The sequence below is a fragment of the Anguilla rostrata genome, chromosome 16 (genome assembly GCF_018555375.3).
Source record: "Anguilla rostrata isolate EN2019 chromosome 16, ASM1855537v3, whole genome shotgun sequence".
NCBI classification, from domain to species: Eukaryota; Metazoa; Chordata; class Actinopteri; order Anguilliformes; family Anguillidae; genus Anguilla; species Anguilla rostrata.
The window spans coordinates 1646293-1666478 of record NC_057948.1 but is presented as its reverse complement, the minus strand read 5'-3'; the positions used below and the strand labels follow the sequence as shown (position 1 = coordinate 1666478).

Here is a 20186-nt window from a genome sequence, read left to right as displayed (position 1 = left end):
GTAAAATAATAAAGGTAGGACAGAAGGAGGGGGAGAGGCTATGATTTTTTAAATGTGTTTTGCATGGTGAAGAGTTTGTGAAGATCCTGGGATAAATGCATCTACATGCATCCTAAATGCCTGTGTGGGGACGGAGTGTAGCACAGTGGGTAAGGAACTGGGCTTGTAACCGAAAGGTCGCAGGTTCGATTCCTGGGTAGGACACTGCCGTTGTACCCTTGAGCAAGGTACTTAACCGAAATTGCTTCAGTATATATCCAGCTGTATAAATGGATACAATGTAAAAATGCTATGTAAAAGCTGTGTAAGTCGCTCTGGATAAGAGCGTCTGCTAAATGCCTGTAATGTAATACCACTGTTGGAGGGAAAAGACCCCAAACATATACTATTACAAAGGTAATAGTACCAGGGAAATCTGCAAGCGGGGTGAGATCTTTCCTTATTTATCTTTATCTTCTTTTTAGTGCTGCATTAAGGAATTTTTGCATTTTGTTGTTGATTTCCCCTTTTTGTTGGATTGTTTTTGTCAGTTTTTCCCTTGAGACTTACCTCACCACCTGTAAAAACCCTTTTGTGGATGTGGGACTTTGTAAAGGACTTTTCATGTTTCAATTGTGTATATGTATATGCATTATATGGTAGTGTATGGTGTTTGGTTGTCTATAGTGGGTGCACATTTTCGAAAATACATTGTTTTCACTGGTATCTATATACTGTGTTTGGTTTATCAGAGCCCCATGGTTTTATACACAGTGGCTCTCTGGATTTATTTGTAACTAAGCCAGAGTATCAGGCTGTTTGTTACAAGTCCACTGTGAGGCAAATCATTTACAAATGTAGAGCATTTAACATGACAGCAACTTGGACTAGAGGTGGACGCCATTCCAAAATATCCCCAAAAGCCACAAGAAAAATAATAAATCACGTAAAAGCCAACCCAGAAATAACATCTAGAGATCTGCAGACCTCCCTTGTGCATTGTCGGGTAACTGTGCATGCTTAAACAATAAGAACACCGAATCCAAATGGAATACGTGGAAGAAGCCTCTGCTGTCAAAAAGGAACCAAACTGCCTTCCAACAAGACAACGACTGAAAGCATTCAAGCACATCTACTAAAGAATGCACTGATACAAAAACAAAGGAATTGACCTTGCTGTTCCAATACTTTTGGAGGGGACTGTATTTCCCTGCAGTCTAAAGTTAGTGTCATCGACGGAAGTGGGTGTTTAACACGTATATTTCACACCGTTGTAACTTCTCTCAGTTTGTTCTGATTTGATTGACACATCTTTTATCGTGTAGAGGACAGTAAAAGCTTTCCAGTGGTGTATAGCATGCTTCATTTTAATTGTATTAAAAAGAGTGCGAGCCCTGTGTATCTGCATGGGTGGTTGCAACAACATTGTGCATTCAACTGACATTAGTAACAGACAACTGTTAGTCATTGCTAATAATCCGTCCATCCATTATCTATATCCACTTATCCTGAGCAGGGTCGCAGGGGGTGCTGGAGCCTATCCCAGAGTGCACTGTGCGAGAGGCAGGAATACACTCTGGACAGGCCGCCAATCCATCGCAGGGCACACACACCATTCACTCACCACTGACTCACACACTCATACCTATGGGCAAAATGAGTTTCCATTTAACCTACCAGCATGTCTTTGGACTGTGGGAGGAAACCCACGTGGACACATGCAAACTCCACATTTGTATTGGGGGCTAACTAACAGCCCTAGCTGTTAGTATGGGATGGAAATGGTATAGATAATACACATTAAAATGTACTGTGTGCTGATATGTGCTAGATTAATGTAAAATATCCCTTGGAGTGATATTACATCTGTAAAATGCTGTCCCATCCCCATGCAACAAAATATTACATACTGAAGTGTACAAAAAACATACTGGAGTGAATGATTACATATTTAGGTATGTGTACCACAGTGCATCGTAATGTTTTTTTAACATCATTTTTCAATGTCATATCAATGTTTTATCTTAAACTGTCATAATGGATGAAAATAATTTTTTTCAAAGGTTTTGGATAGGTTTTTAGACCCCTAAACATCTTACACCTCTATACTGCTGAAGAAATTCTTATTATCATTTGAAAATAATGCAAAGGTGAGTTTCATGAGTCAAAAAAGTTTATTTGCAGTGAAATATACAAGGTTATGATTTACAGCAATGCACAGTTTGGATATTTTAGATAGATTTGGAGACACTAAGGAACACCAGGGTACACTGCTTACTCTTTGCTTAATAGATATTTAGTTGTTTTGCATGTCACTCTCAGATTTTGCATACTTGCGGTCAAGGAGTTTATAATTCAGGACATGCTATCTTGTACATGTGTGATCTCACAGTATTTAAAAACGGAAGGAGAACAACATCATGTTTCCATCGCCCAGATAATTGCATTTGTGACTCTTTATTTCTGCCTATAAATGTAAAAAGTGTTTTGCTTCATTTAAGCCATTTTCTAAGTCTCTCAGATCTGGAGTTAGATAGCCTGAAATAGAACACCCCTTTAATGAGTAAGAATTGGCCAGATTTGGCATCTGCATGAAAAGGTTAGGGAGAGTTTCTTCCTATTAATATTATATTTTACCTAAATGGAATAGAATCATATTTGAAAATATATAATATATTCATAATATTCATAATATAAAGATTTTTAGAATTGAACATATTTTAAATTTGTTCAAATATTTAAATGTAAAAAAAAAAATGTTTTTGGACATATTCATAAGTATTTTAGTGTTATTTAATACAGAACAATGTCTTTTAGTCTTTTAGGTAATTAAATCCAATAGCTTTCCATTTAATGATTGGATAAAGTGGAAAAGAACAGGCCTGACCTCTGCAACATTACTGAACTGCATAATTACTGCATTAATGCCATGTCTAGCCACAGACCTACTGCCCGTAAGCGGCCGCATCTGAAGATCCCACAGCACTCTGCAGGAGCGAGTTCATGTAACGGAGCCTGCTCAAAGCAGAGAAGGCGGGAAAAAGCCTGGCAGGCTGCTCTTCAGCCACTCAGAGAACAAGCAGAAACCTGGTCGAGATTCCTTTCTGGGAGATAAGGGGATGAGTCCTCCTCCCCTTCATCCGGAGTTCCCTCATCGCCGTCGTTCCCCCGCCGTATTTTGGGCGTTCTCTGATTAAGTCACAGTGGAGGAAAATGATTTAGAACTCTGTAGAAAAAGAGGAATTCAACCCGTGCTAATATGAGCACCGGGTTACAACGGGTCCGTCAGTTCAGAAAGGTAAGACTGGCTGTGAAAAGCAGAACCTGCACGCTGTCTCATGTCTGAGGTAGGGCACCCGGCCTCTCTTTTCACTTCTGTTTTGCACTTGAGCACTTTTTGGAACTGATGCAATTATGCAAATGAAAAGACTATTTTTTGGGATGTCAGCTTGATAGTCCAGTTTCCCTATTTAAAGATAAAGAGGCCAAACTGCGCACTCACACAAGTTCAGGAAAAGTGCTGGAGGTAAAAAGATTATGTTTAAAATGAAGAACAATGTCCATACATTTTCTCCATTGCAAATTTCACCTATACTGTTTATTGAACGTGCTACTGCTGAGCTTTCAGTCAAAGATCTTTGTCAGAGCAAGAGTCTTATTTCCCTGCTTGAAAAAAAAAAAAGTTACTATGGATCAGAGCATCCAATTTCTTAATACCTCCTATTCTGAGATCCACACCTCCTGCTCTGAGATCAGTACCTCCTATTCTGAGATCTGCATGTCCTATTGAGATCAGCACCTCCTACTCTCAGATCAGCACCTCCTAGTTTGAGATCCACACCTCCTGCTCTGAGATCCGCACCTCCTACACTGAGATCATCACCTCCTACTCTGAGATCAGCACCTCCTATTCTGAGATCAGCACCTCCTACTCTGACCCTAATCTTGGATAAATTCAGCCTTTTAGGGCATAATGCACAGGGTTAGGATAAGGACAGGCCAAAGCTAATCCTAGATCAGCACTCAGATGCCTTATGAATATGGGCCCTGGCCTCACCTCTTGTGATACTGTTCTTTCTTGTGCGAGAGCTCCACTCCAGTCTGCTTGTAGTCTTGGGAATCTGCATGGGTCCGGCTCAGGTACTTTCCAGCTTCGTGTTCCGATGGAATGTCCTGGTCCGGCTGGCCCTCCAAGAGGCTGACGTCATCCTCGACCTTCAGGAACCTTCCATAGCTCTCCTCAAGCCGGGAGCCCTCATTGTGGAAGAGGAGGGTACGAGAGCAAACTGCAGTGACACAACACCACCAACAGGGGGAATTAGATGCGGCTCAGTCACTTTCATTTCTGCATGTAAAAAACTCTAAATGTGAATGACATAGGAATGGACTCTCATTCTTAGTGACGATAGCTGCATTAGGCTGGGGGAATGTACATCAATAATGTTGAAATTATTGGACAGAGAACCTTAATAATGAGTTTTTTTTAATCTGAAAAAATTAGGGCTGTCAATCGATTAAAATGTTTAATCAAATTAATTACATGATATGTAATTAATTAATCAAATTAATCGCATATATCAATATTTACTTGAAAAAGTCCCCAAATGAAGATATTTCAACTCCAAAACATTACATTATTGTCATGCACATGAGTAAAGCATTGAATAGAAATCAAACTGAATCAAAAGGGGGCATTAGAAATCAATAAATTGTTTTATTTCCAATCATTTTTCCAAATACATGAACATTTCCAAACATCATTGAACTATCACTTAGCCTAAAATGTGGCCATAAAAGTTTTTTATTTTTTAATTATATTTTATTTTTTTTAATATTTAACATAAGCTTATCGCTTAAGCACCAATGTGGCCATAACAGTCTTTTTTAAACTATTTAACATACTATTTATATGCGCAACTAACGCACTGACCGGTTGGAATTGTGCGACGCACAGGGTGTTTCTCAATACCAAGAATGCAAACTCTGGACTTGAGATCATGTCAAGTCCGTTCTTGAGGAAGACCACACTTGCAAGCTCACAAGGACAGAAAACGCTGTTATACATATATGAGGTACCATGCGTGCTTGTGACGTGTGGTTACGCTCCCTGACCAGTCACTGTCCTCGGTGTATTCTAGTTTCTTTCAAAGGCTGCTTTATATTGGTTTGGGTATAGTTTTATTTAAATTGTAAACTAGTGTTACTTGTAGGCTACTTAAAATATGAAAGTGAACAAAACGTCTCTTTTATCCTCTGTTCTCTAGCTAGTTAATACATGTCGGTTGCTTAATTCACAATTGCTTTCTATACCGACAGAAATCTACCTAGCACTTTCAGCAACAAGGGCAGGCTTGGATAACTCGATGCAGCCAACCAAGCGTCAGCAAGTTAGCCGAGCCATTCCTATCATTTGAAATTGCTCTCTGTATCAGCTAACAACTTCAAGTCAGCGTTTGCTACAGCACACAACTTTGCTTGCTTCTGTGTTGATGCACCCCTCATTATAACAGAGGCTAGTACTGGCTACAGTGTCAGAGGGGTGCGTTCATAAATTCACTCGGTGGTGTCAGTGGCACCCTGAGTGCTCTCTTGACGTTTAGAAATTAGCGCTGCTCTCAGAGGCTTAGAGCCACACCGACCGCTCCAGCTGAAGGGCCGGTTTGTCAGTGTCTTAACCCCATAATGGCTGACAGTGTGGCAAAATGCTACGGTTCGGTTATTTGGGAATATAGGTTATATATAGGAATAATTCAACACGCAGCAACTTACAGTAACATCGGTACATCAATTAATTAACATAAACATTGAATACTATTATATGCATTAATTTGCATTATTTTTTAACACGTTATTTTATAATTCATTAATTAATCGAAATTATAATTTGACAGCCCTAGAAAAAATTAAACCATTATGACCAACACAGACTTGGACACAAATGTAGCAGCAAAAACCGCCAGGCAAATAGGAAGCAGGAATATATCCCAAATGCTTCATCTGATTACCACAACGCTTCCTGTGGTAGTTCAGTCATACACTCTGAGGCTGCCCACTTTTTACAGTTTCACTATAATATACTGTTGGCAAAGGGCTCTATTGGCTTCTCTATAATGAATTTGATTGTTTAAACAACATGGCTGGGGGTGAATGCCTTTGCTTCCACTGTACACTTCCTACACTTGCTGCCTTTCTTTGGATTTAACATCCCCCTCTAGGGAACTACTGCACCCAACCCTGGTCTTTGCACTTGCATTTGCACTGTGTGTCACTCTGGATAAACACGACTGCTAATGGCCACAGCAGTAAATTAGAGTAGTGCTCAAACCCATGTCAATCCCTACAGTCCATGTGCCTATAACTATAATCAAACCATGCCAATCCCTACAGTTCACGTACCTATAACTATAATCAAACCATGCCAATCCCTTCAGTCCATGTGCCTATAACTATAATAAACCCATGCCAATCCCTTCAGTCCATGTACCTATAGCTATAATCAAACCATGCCAATCCCTTCAGTCCATGTACCTATAACTATAATCAAACCATGCCAATCCCTTCAATCCATGTGCCTATGACTATAATAAACCCATGCCAATCCCTTCAGTCCATGTGCCTATAACTATAATCAAACCATGCAAATCCCTACAGTCCATGCACCTATAACTATAATCAACCCATGCCAATCCCTTCAGTCCATGTGCCTATAACTATAATCAAACCATGCCAATCCCTACAGTCCATGTGCCTATAACTATAATCAAATTGATGGAGTTGTATCTTGCCTTGCAGATGGCACAAAAAACTATGCCAATGGATATATGTAAATACATATTTCAAACACATGCATATGAAAAATGGTCCATGGCCTGATTCAACCAGACAGGCAGGGTCTGATTCAGCCAGACACACAGCGCCTGATTCAGCGAAACACACAGCACTTGATTCAGCCAGACAGGTAGGATCTGATTCAGCCAGACAGGCAGGGCCTGATTCAGCCAGACATGTAGGGTCTGATTCAGCCAGACACGCAGGGCCTGATTCAGCCAGACATGCAGGGCCTGATTCAGCCAGACAGGCAGGGCCTGATTCAGCCAGACACGCAGGGCCTGATTCAGCCAGACACGCAGGGCCTGATTCAGCCAGACACGCAGGGCCTGATTCAGCCAGACATGTAGGGTCTGATTCAGCCAGACAGGCAGGGCCTGATTCAGCCAGACATGCAGCGCCTGATTCAGCCAGACACATGCAGATGGGCCCACTGATGGAGACAGAATGCAGGCCCTGTGGGTTGTGAGCCGTGAAGCACAGACGTACTTCAAGCGGCGGTGCAGACTTGGTAAGTAGCTGTTAGGCAGATTCTCCCGTCTTTATGACATGCGGATGGCTGGACGCCCTTGGCTCCATGAACAGGATGAGCCATCCAGATGATTTAGAGCTCAGTGCAGCTGTACAGCATCTGGAAAAAGCTGATCCCACAGACTGACACAGTCCTGTTCTGGCTGAAATGAGACTGAGATAATAGAAACCTGCAGTGGAAACTGCACTCCAAACGGTGGCACAACCACAGACTTCTTCCCCTTGTGTTGTTTGCGAAAGCATAGCAGCCATTCAGTTTGAACAAGCTTCCCTCAGTTTCTATAAGAGCCACTGATGCCAACTGCTAAGAGGGTAGATCTTCCTTTCTGTTTACTCACACATGCACCCAAATTCATTTTACATTGCAGTTTATAAAACTTTTGGGCGTTTAGCAGACTTATTCAGTCCATGGTCTGGCATCTGTTAAGGCTCATTTAGTCCTAGAGGTGCACACATTATAAGACTCTGGGAATCATTCAGCTTCACACATTATAAGACTCTGGGAATCATACAGCTTCACACATTATAAGACTCTGGGAATTATACAGCTTCACACATTATAAGACTCTGGGAATCATACAGCTTCACACATTATAAGACTCTGGGAATCATACGCTTCACACATTATAAGACTCTGGGAATTATACAGCTTCACACATTATAAGACTCTGGGAATTATACAGCTTCACACATTATAAGACTCTGGGAATCATACGGTTCACACATTATAATACTCTGCGAAGACTGAAATTATACAGCTTCACACATTATAAGACTCTGAGAAGACTGGGAATCATACAGCTTCACACATTAATGCAATTCATTATAGACATTATATTATGAAACTGCCATCCAGGCATAATTTTCAGACTCTTATCCCTGTACTCTTTTTAAAAAAACGCTGTATAACACCGGTTGCAGTTGTACCATAATAAGTTGTTTGTCCATTTTTCCTCACTGAGCCGAACAACAATTTGCAAAATGGTATCTTATTGGTTAGAGAAATAGGAAGCCCAAAAGTCTGATTGGCTGTTGACGGGTCACGCCTGTGAAAAGTTGAACTGTGGACAACATTTTTCAGGCAACTTTGGTCACTCAGTTGCCCAGTTGCTCTTGTTGCTGGGCGTCGCTCAGCTACATTGAGAATGAATGGGCTTCCTGCAACTCGCTGAGCGCACTGTCAGATAGCTGCCAAAACGATTCATATCTTTCAGTTGAGATTTGTAACTAAAATTCATTGAAGGGTGAATGTAAAATTTGATTTGTATTTGTGTTAATTTATAATGAGTTCTGCATGTGCTTTCTGCACAAGCAGAGCTCATTATAGGAGTGTGCGCTCTATTCTCTAAGTACATGCAGTTTGGCGGTATGGTCAGAGACTATGGCTCTTGGGTATGGTGGCACCTGCACTGAACTGTAACCGTAATTTGGAATTCATAACCACAGCAGTGCGAAACTAGATCAGGAAACAACAATTAAATACTGGATGTCTCAGAGACAACGTTTTCAAAAGTTGTTCCCAAACAACGTCAAGTAAACGTTACAGTTTTTTAGCAGTTAACACGCCTCTCTGGGTGTTAACTTTTATTCAACCAAAAAAATACACAGAACAAATTAATCATTACCTTTTCAGTACAAGTGTCATGGAAATCTCACAGATACTAAAGGAAGAGAGACTGTACCTCAGAGTGTCACACAGAATCACTCTTTATTATATTTGATCTAATAGGAGAAACAGTTCAAACACCTCTTCATAGGAGCTCGGAAAGAATCTCAACTAACTTCAGCAAAGCTTATGTACATGAGTGAGACAGTCTTTGTGTGCAATGTTACAGTTAAGGCTCCAGTGCTTTCCATTTCCTTTGCTCCTCTTTCACACCATGCTAGAAGGGGAAGAGACATTCCCTTCTTATCAGTAAATGGCAAGTTCCTCTATGTAACATGTGGCAATCTCATCCTTTCCTGTCCATCCATGTTCTACCCTCCCTTGTCTGAGGGAGTCGGGCAGCCTTCTGCTTTCAGCTTGTGAGAGTCAGCAACTTATTACATTCTCAATAGCCAAGCATATTTAAACGGATAAAAAAAGTGGCCCAGAACATTTTCTCCCACTCTCAACCCTTTTGTTACTTTTGAAACAACACAGATTATCGAAAATTTCAGTGTTAGACATACACTCTTTCTATTTCTTTTCCTTGTAGGCCACAATTACCAATTTTAGCCAAGCTCTTAACCCTCTCATTTCACACTACAGTTTCTTCATTTGCAAATGACATTTCTAAAATAACACCAATGCATTCTTCATCATCATCATCATCATCATCCTTTTTTCTTGTTGTGCAAGCGGAATGCTTAATCAAGCATTTCATACAGGTGCATATGCAAATGAATCCAACAAAGCATAGTATTAAAATAACGAATAAAGGTAATAACCATTTTACTATAGCTCCCCAAGATCCAAGATTGTGGTAATTATGAAACTGCGCTCCTTCTGCTCTAATATGTTTGGCTAGATTATTAATTGTTATGCTGTTGTTAGGCGCATATGTACAGCAGGCTTGTCCCACCATAGCACTCACACCATCCTTTTCGGCTAAGCCCATATCTAGAGCCATTCGGTTTTTCATAGCCATTGGCTGTAGTGGCATTAATTCAACAGAAACAGTAGATAAAGCTTTGGCCGTATCATTTCCTAATTTTTTCACGGTACTTGCCATATTTATCATTTGCCTGGCTAATTTACCCCTACCATACATTGGAATTGCTATAGCTAAGAATCACTCAGTTTCAGTAATTCCACATTTTTTGCCAACAATTTTCCCGGAATGAGCACTTTGTATGCACTGTTACATGAGGAAGAGCACATAAAAAATAACAAACACCATGGCTCAGGCAACCAAGGCAGGCTTTATCTCCACACACCCACCATGATACATTTGGCAGATCGTCCTGTGTATGGTTCCATGCAGGAACAGAGTATCTATTGCCTATTATGATATGTTTGCCTGTGCTTTTGTTTGGGCCCATACAGCAGTTTCAATACATTTACTATATCCCATTATATTGTTTTTCCCTGGTATGATTTAAGCAGTTGGTTCCATTTATTTTCCCAGTTAACATTATAAATGGTGGCTGGTGGATCTGTTTATATTGACGTGGAAAAAATCCTGTAAAATGGGTTTCGTTCAAGTGTCCGGAGGAGCAGCTTGCCAGGGTATTATTAATACAAGAACAGATTGGTGGGGTCGAATCTGGTGTGCATGTGGTATTTTCCCAACTCCTCCTTTAAACCACCGATGTAATCCCATCATATTGGACATATTGAACGGTAAAGCAGTCATTGGAACCCCCAATTTAGAGGAGTGGGGCATGTGAACGCACACCCATCAGGAGCTTGTGTTGCTGGCTCTAGCAGCTTCAAGAGCCAACATCATATAAGTGTTATGGCCGTGGTGTGAGTGATGAGCGTGTTCCAAGGATGGTGGGGAGCGCCTGTCCTTTTAAGTCCTGCTGTGGGACTAGGGGGAACAGGAACAGAGCTGGAGTTATTAAGCCCAGGACCCCTCCTGTGGTCCTTGTTAGGGTCTTCATCTCGGCTGATCCTCAGGGATGGTGACCTTTCGGCAGCGAGAGGCGTGTACCCACAAATCACCCGGTGACTTTCAGCGCCGTCGGAGTAGTCAACAGCACCTGATACGGTCCTGTCCAGCGAGGTTGGTGCCAATGTTTTCATCTGAGGTCCTTTATCACCACCCAGTCTCCAGGCTGAAACCCGCGCTGGGCATCTGTCCAGGGTTCAGGTAACACCGTCTTGGGTTCTGCATAAATACCTTTCAACACATTGTTTAATGCCATACAGTAATCTCCCATAGCTTCTTCACATCCTTACAGAGTTTATCTATTCTGGGGAAACGGTGCGTTCACCATCCACATCGGTCACCCTGTGAAAATCATGAGAGGACATTCCGCTTTCTGCTATCAACACTGCGAGCTTATTCTTTAGCATCCCATTGGCCCTTTCTACAGCGCCTCCACTCGCAGGGTGGTTAGCACAATGAGTCCACACATCGATCTGCAGACAGATGCTGAACTACCATATTAACAAGTGAGTCCCATTATCACTAGACAGTTTTGATGGAAGTCCCCATCTAGGAATACTGTCTCTCAGCAATGACAGTAGCCTGTTTACAAGGACAACATTCAACCCATATGGAGAACATATCTACAACAACAAGACAATATTTGTAACTCTGGCATGGGGTTAATTCTATAAAATCCATCATTAAATGCTTAAAGGGTCCTTCTGGTCTCAGGTGAGCAGACTGGGGTGTTACTGTCCCTCTTACAACATTGTTGGTGAGACGTATAATGCATTTTTCACCTAAATTCGAAAATCTGGGAGCATATTAATAACGGTTTATGTAGTCAATCCATCCCCCTTTTTTGACACATGATCGGAGGAATGTGACAGTTACGCCAGAAAGGGAAAAGCTGACCTGGGCAGAGCGGGGCGCTGTTGTGAATCAGTCCATAAACCAGAAGGAGTCTTTGAGCAATGGCAGGCCCACGTCCAGATCTCACAGGGGTCCGCAGAGGACCAGAAAACCTGTATATCCTGTACTGAGAAAAGGTTAAGATCATTTACAGGCGCCAAGGACATTACCAACACAGGGGAGGATTAAGAAGTTAGGATCAGCATGAGCATTACCTAGGGAAACAAAATCAGTGGAGGAGGTGTGAGCCTGACATTTGTAATCAAAGAGGGTTTCAGAAGGGCTGAGAGCAGGTTTCAGACTAACTCGGCGTGAGAGATGGGTTTTCCTGTGGAAGTAAGAAAATTACACTGCTGCCTAAGAGTCATGACACTCCAAAATAATGACACACACCTAAAGCATCGCAAGAATCAGTGTATACAGTGAGGGATTTTCCTTCTGCCATGAGGCAAGCTCGGGAGGGAGCAAAGAGCTGCGCAGCCTGTGCGGAGAGGTGAGAGGATAAATGAGCGCTCTCTGTTGTGGAGAAATAACTAAATACAGCACAGGAAACAAGGGGGATCCCGTGGTGGGATCGCAATGAGCTGAAAAAAAGGATCAAGTCAGAATTAGGCAAGGGCACATCAGAAAGGTGAAGATGGGGCTTAGTGTAAGCATCAATCAGAGCCTCACAGGAATGAGGTTCACCATCGTCAGCTGTGGGGAGCAGAGTGGCAGGGTTAAGGACAGAACAACATTTCAAAGTGACTTGAGACACATTAGTCAAAACATTGCTGTAATGTAAGGTGCGTGCGGGGGTGAGATGTGCAGTTTGTGCCTGCAGAAGAATCGAGTGCACTGCATGCGGTACATGAACAGTCAGAGGGGAAAAGGCTACGAGGCTAACTCAAGCTAAGTGCCTCAGTTGCAGCAGCAATAATTTCAGCTGATACCAGTGACACATGCAAACCACTTACTCCCTCAGTGGCTTCTTTACAAGAGGGGCTATCCCAAGCCTTCTCGAATGCTGGATCTCTGCCTGTGTCAGAATGTAATGCCATACAATGCAACCTAGTTGGTTTATGTGAGAAGCGGTTCCCATGCTCACATGAGTATGTGTGTGTGCTGTGTGATCTTCTTCAACCTCCACCTTTTCCTATGTGTGACATGGCCCTGGCCCCCCAGGTTGTGTCACCGTGAAATTTTGGGGTGATGGCGTTGACCATTGTCCTGATTCTATTTTATTTGGGCAGTTTCTCGCAATGTGTCCTGGTTGGTGGCACTCTGATAAGGTACAATAGTCATTATGTAACAGTCATTCATAGCCACAATCACGTTAAGTCCAGTTCACACAGTAAGCATAGGCTGGGTCAGAAAGTTATGGTGAGTCATAACACTCATAACAGATCACTGCGTTTGGGGTACCCCGTCGTCTCTGCCCTCCATTTTGACTTTTCCCTCTTCCTCTTTGTCCCTGATTTTCCCCGCTCTGATAGTACATTATTTGTGTACTTTGCAGGTCCTTGCTTTTCTTTTCACCCTTTTGTGCTTCTTGCCTTTCAGCATGTAAATCATGAGCCCAGAGATGTTCCAGCATTCCCCCTTCCTATCCAATGCAAGTGGACATGGCTGTTTTTCGTAGATAAATAAACCTCCCACCAAGCTATTCTTCAGATGATGTTCATAAGCTTGGTTGTCGGGTCACACGCCGGAATATTTCTGGAAACAGTCAGTCATGCAACTTCTGTTATTTGCGCAGGATTCAGTGTGCCTCTTTTTCTTTGTTCTTTCTGAGTCCAATGAAGAAGCTAGTGTATAGTGCACACTCACAATGGAAGCATGATGCAGGCAAAATTCAAATGAACATGCAATATGTAAGATGTCTGTGTAATTCTACATTAGAATTTAAATTCTACACCAATGAGGGTGTACAAATACTGTAAATCTATGTTGCTGGTATTTTCAGCTTTCATAATTGCTTTTTAAATTCACCCTTAACCTTACACACACTGTTTCACTCGCCATACATTAATGTAGCTGAGTGATGAAATAGAAACAGGAATATTAAAAAATATACATCGTCAATTTTATTACCTGCCTCCAAATCCAAAATTAAGATTGCTTATGATATTGTCTCTTGTCTTTGTTTCAAACCAATACTGCACTCTGCAGGAGTTTTCAGATCATCTTCTAAATTTCACAGATGAAGTCCAAATGAAGGCTATTCCCCTGAGTACCTCTCAAGCGAGTGTCATGATTGGGCAGTTTTATGAACATAAGGCTGCTCCAGAAGGATATAGATTAGAAGGTTGAACGTTTATACCATAATACCTGTTCTGTTAAGTGCTTTTAAAAACTGTACTTAAAATTAAGGTGATGTAGGCTTTGTAATACACATTTACTGTCATGGTTCTGTGTTTCTGTCTCTGTTTTTCCCTGTTGGGCCGCCAGATGGCGGCACTTCTGTTTTGTGTCCTGCTTGTTCCCCTGTTGGTTAATTGTATTATTGCTTTCAATTATTTTATTATTGTCTCATTATTTAATCATCGTCCCCACCTGCTTCTCGTTTTCCCTTCCCTCTGGTTTGATTGTTCTTTGAGTTCACCTGTGTCTTGTTACCCGTCTATTTAAGTTCTTTGTACCCTTCACTCGGGTGCTGGTTTCTTGTGTTTGTTTCCAACTTGTGCTTGTTCCTGACCTGGATGTATTTTCTTGCGTTTCTTTTATGTGTTTTCCTGTGTGTTCCACATGTCTGTACCCTGCCTGCCTGTGTTCTGTGCTGTTTTTTTGTTCTTAAGAATTTTTTGATTTCGTTGTTTTGCCATTTGTGGCCTTTTCTGTTCCCTGTTTGTGTTTGCCTTTTTGTTAGTAAAGTCTTTGTTAATTTTCCCTTTTTGAGTTTGTCTTTCCTTACTCTGCGTTTGGGTCCTCCCTACCCGTTACGTGACATTTACCATATTTATCATATCTGTCTCTTAAAGAATGCTGAGGACAGGCCAGAGCTAGTTCTTACACTTGGTCTAAACCGTGATGAGAAGGATTGTGAATATGAAATGTTTTTATATATGGCAATATATTGACTGGACAAGGACAAGTCCCTTCACCAAAAGTCCTAAGGGTAGGTAACCGTAAATCAATCAGTGTTGCAGTAAAATTTGACTGTCTCTGCAGCCATAACCTGATACTGAATCTCTTTCCTTTACGTTTGCTTACTGTACTCTAAACTGGAGATGCTGCAATAGAGGACAGGGCAACACCACACTTCTCCCTGCTAATGGAAAAGCTGAACTTTAGATTTGACCCTGACCATGGTGAGTCACTGTAACTCCCATGGAATTAAATAAGTTCAGATTCTTAAACTAGCGTGTCTAGAGAAGATGCAGGCATGTGCCAAAGATGTTCACTGAAAAGATAACAATGACAATTTCTTAGACCTCTGGTGAGTTTTCAAATTATATCTGTTTGTAATATTTTCACAAAGTGCTTTGTGTGTTTTATAAGACATGCATAAATTTGACAATGGTTTTAAAATGAATCACGTCAGCCAAGCATTTTGTAATGGCATTTATTACACTGATGGTGGAAAACATACTGTTTAATTGGCTATTTTCTTAAACTACTGGTAACCTGTTTGTTCACAAATGGCACGTACCATAATTTTGCTCTTCGATAAATCCGCACTCCCATGTATTTGATCACATGTATATAACAAATAGTGTCTTGTAAGCTCACATGGGCTGGGCATCCTAAAAGGGTGTAAGACACTGAAATAAGATAAACAAACAAACAGCTGGACCTCAAGGAGCACATCAAGACAACATCACGGTCCTGCAGATTCCTCCTGTACAACATCAGAAGGATTCGACCATACCTGACTACGTACTCCACCCAGCTACTTGTCCAGGCTATGGTGACCTCCCGCCTTGATTACTGTAACTTGCAAGCCCGCCAGCTTGTGCCATACATCCACTACAGATGATTCAGAATGCTGCTGTCCGACTCATCTTCAACCTTCCCAAATTCTCCCACTTCACTCCTCTGCTGAGGTCACTCCACTGGCTACCGGTCGCTACCAGGATCAGGTTCAAAGTCCTGACCCTCGCCTACACTGCAGCCAATAGCACAGCCCCTGTCTACTTACAGGACACGAATCGATTCTATACGCCTGCTCGACCACTCCGCTCTGTAGTAGCAGGGAGCCCTGCACCCCCTCCCACTCGAGTAAAGGGATCTTCAGACTATACCTGGATTAACTGCCACCACTCTGTAAATCATTTCACTTTAAATCCCCCTTTTCATGGCACTCATGTTACATGTACCCCTATTCCAGCACTTTTTATAATTTGTATTTTTGTCCTAATATTGTAGCTTGTTCTTCTCCCTAGTTTGACTTAGCATAAGCAGGGTCAGAATAATGCTCCCTGCATGAACTGAACTGTGTACTTGGCTATAAATAGCTGTACGAAATGAGTACTGTACCTTATCAAACCTGTGTTTTGGAGTTGTTCCGATGACCATGATATGCACTTTTGTACATCGCTTCGGATAAAAGACTTTAAGTAAATGTAATGCCCTGCGATAGATTTGCGGCCTTTCCAGGGTGTATTCATGCCTCTCGCTCAGTGCACGACACAAGAAGGACACAAATCAAGACTGTGTGTCCAAAACATAAAATCTATGACATAGGAGCTCTGGCAGCATTGATCACCATCAATCTCTGAAATAAAGACACAACAGCATTACTGGGACAGTATAAACAGACAAATGCTTTACAGTATGTACTCTATGTGCAAAAACAAGGCAATTTATGTGCATCATATTCATATCAGTACTGTAATTCTGTACTATCCCACTGTAACATTGTAATAATATAAAATGACAGCAACACAACATTCCTGTAATGTAATTACAGTATCACATTTTGCATTGAATAATCAATGTTCAGTCCAAAAACTCATATTAGGGGCCACTGTTGGGGCCAAATTTTAAAGTTTGGCTGTACAATCGTTCCAGCTTCTCCCATTGTTATGCCTGGATTTACGAAACGGTCAATATCTGTGGCTCTAAATTCATTCGATACAGCAGTATTTCTGCTACCTGCTTGACCACAACCTCAGCCTCAGCCACGACCCGTCCATCAGTACCAACTGCATTGGGCTGCTCCATGTTGTCAGACACATTTTTATAAAACAGCCTTTTATGTTGGGATTACCAATCGTGCTGCAATGCGACTCACCTGGGCAATGTTGCTGGAAGTGACGAGACAGGACTGCAAACATCTTGACTTCATTTCACAATCTGCATGTCTAGCAATATGCATTAGAACATTGTACTAATATGAGACGACTGTATTGTGAAAACTGAGTGTGATTTAGAGTTGTCCACTTTGTGGGTATGTACTGCAATTAGTGTCTTAGGGTAAGTATTTTGCCAGTCAGTTTGGCAAATTGAGTTTTCCACATTGAGCCAAAGCAATCATAACATACTGTAATGCATTTGTAATGTGTGACTGCAGATATTAGAAATGCATCTGAAAAAATGAGAAAAACTGTAGGGTCTCAGGAACATCTCAATGATTGGATGTCACGCAAACCACATATCTGCCTTGATTTTGGCTTAGTGGTCTAATTCATTCAACTGATGTGCAGCAGATCCAGGTTCAAACCTTCAGGAAAACCATTTATTTGAGAGGTAACATAAACATACCAGCTCAATAGACAAGCAGTGACTTTTCAAAATGTATTGAGTTGTTGTACGTCATTGATTGTATAAGGAACCTGGGAATATTGTTTCCAAAGCCTAAATCAGCCATAATGGCAGGTTGCTGTTGTTAGCTCTGATGGAAAATAATGATGGGGTGGGATGGGGGGTTAGGGTTTAGGTGTGTACCCCTTCTGACTGTAGGTCTGTGCCTTCTGTCTTTTAGAATGAATATAGAATCACCAGTGTGCTGTCCCACATTGGGTCGAATATGAGACACGGTAAGACACACTGGAGTCACAGCAAAGCCCACACTCACATGTTCCTGGGCCCTGTATGCACAGTCTGATCCACAGACATTTTCAGTGTATGATTAACCCACCATTACGGTCACATTGAGCAGAGACTAAACATCCATATGTGTAATTCTGCAGGACATTACATCTGTGAGAGCTGCGACTGCAACACACACTGGCTCTCATTCGACAACGAGAGGGTGCAGCAGCTGGACCAGAAGTCTGTATTGAGGCAGAGGTCAAACTCCGCCTACATCCTGTTTTATGAGTACAGGTGAGAGCTCATCCATAACAGTAGCCCTGCCATTTTGTGAGTGTGGTACAGGTATAATTACTGCTGAGCTATGGCTACAGCTAAAAACTCCTCTGTGGCAATAGCATCATGTGCAGCTCTGTGTTGGGGGAGGTTTGCCGGTAGTGTGACTGGGCTGATGTCTGTTGTAGGGCTGCTGGTGAATAGAGATCTCTATGGAACAGAGACCAAGGCCAGTCTTGAATGAAACTGCTCCTCTCTACACCTTCAAGAGCATGGAACAGCCAGGCATGTTTATGTTTTTTGCTGATGTTATTTCAAATGTATGATATGAACACTGTAGGAAAGACAAGGGGTCATTCTATGAAAATGTGTCATTGTAGATTCCATGTGTCCATGTATCCCATTTTGTTGAACCTGTTACCAATGCATTACAATAATTGTGATTTGAAATGTTTAAAAGTAATATTGAAACTAATTCAACAGATTACAAAATATGAAAGGCCCCTTGGTACTCTGATCTTATTGCTAAAGTATAAATAGTCAGGCTGGTAAATAATTTGGATATTGTTATCCCATCCTTGCAATTTGAAAAAGGGAGTATGAGGCACTGTCTTGCATGAAATAAGTTTATTGGCATTGGCAAGTGGACAATGTTCAAATACCAATGTTTCTAAGAAAATGTTCATCACTCCATCACATATCTCATGCATTACATCCGCATACTGTATGTGCCTTTGGTTTCAACCATTTTCTAGCCATGGCCTTTTCGCTTGCCACTAGAATTACTTTGAGAAGGTACTCATCTTCTTTCTTTGTAGGATCAAAGATTGCCCTTCTGAAGTATAGCTCTACAAATGTCAATGGCATTTCTACCTTTAGAATGGCCACCATGCTTTCAGGGATCCCCTCCCAGTATGGAGAATCCAGTATCTTTCTCCCATTTGTCCTTACTGTATACTGTTTTCCCCTTTTCATTTTTTTGGGAGATGATCTTATTGCCTGATTCAGATTCATAGGTTGCTGAAAACACATTCAGTACCTCAGATTCCATAAGCTCGGAATCCTCTTCCTCTAATTATCTGTTCCAAATAATGGCATACTTGTAGATATCTATATGAATCGTGATTGGCTAGTCCATCTTGATCTTTTAGTTCCTGAAAACCTTTAATTGCTCCTTGGTTAAAAAAAGTGCTGTGAGCCGTGAGGCTCTTCTTAGTCCACTCTCTGACAGCTGTGATCAAACCTATTTGGGACAAGGTCAGAGTCATAAGCACACCCTTGCTACATCTTTCAAACTTCTTTCATTCCGCTCACTCTGTTGGTATCCTACCATATCTTAAATGTCAACATGTTCAATGGGTTAGTAATAGGCATCCCAATTATGTGCTCCACCAATCTACACCTCCCAATCAGTGCTTTCATTGGAATATCATCAATTACTTCTCACTCATTTTCTTTTCTTCTGGCTGCGTAGGAGGGGTTGCATATACACACCAATGGCCGTATTTGTGTAGTATAGAAGTAGTTCTTAAGTTCTATTTCATGCAATACGTGGAGTGAGCGTTTAATGTTGTATTGTGTCTGTCTTTGTCTAACAAATCCAGTTTAGTCTGCCTGAATTCTCTGTTAAAATGTTCTCAATCATTCTAGCTAAAATGGAGGCAAACAATTTATAGTCCTGGTTCACAACACTGATCTAGGTCTATAATTTGCACACTCCAAACTGTCATTCCCTTCTTTTTGGTATGACTAAAATGACAGCCCCTTTCAATGAGGGTGATACCTCACCTTTCTCCAACAGTCAGTTAAATGCACTTAATAACATGGGGGTAAGTGGCACCCTGAATGAAATTTATATCACAACGAGATGTACCCATCGGTGCGTCGGTGCTTTTTCCCCTTAAGTTTACTGAACTTACTGAACCTGTGTTTAGCAGTTGTCTATGACCATGAAATGCACTTTTTGTACGTTGCTTTGGATAAAAGCGTCTGCCAAATGAATGTAATGTAATGTAATGTAAAGTTTAGTTATGGCAGCATTCAGTTCCTCAGTGGTAGTGCTTTCTGTTAAACTCCTGTTCTGCTCCTCAGTTTCTGTGGGTAAGCCTAATGAGGTTGTTGAGGCCT

At 41.5% G+C, this 20186-nt stretch overlaps 1 long non-coding RNA gene across 1 annotated transcript; it reads left to right on the top strand.

Moving 5' to 3' along the window:
* Positions 1 to 17702: 17702 nt before the first annotated feature.
* LOC135242372 (uncharacterized) lies at positions 17703 to 19962 on the top strand. Its single transcript, XR_010326323.1, has 3 exons — positions 17703 to 17788; positions 17942 to 18077; positions 18248 to 19962. It is a non-coding gene; the product is annotated as an uncharacterized LOC135242372 (long non-coding RNA).
* Positions 19963 to 20186: the final 224 nt, after the last annotated feature.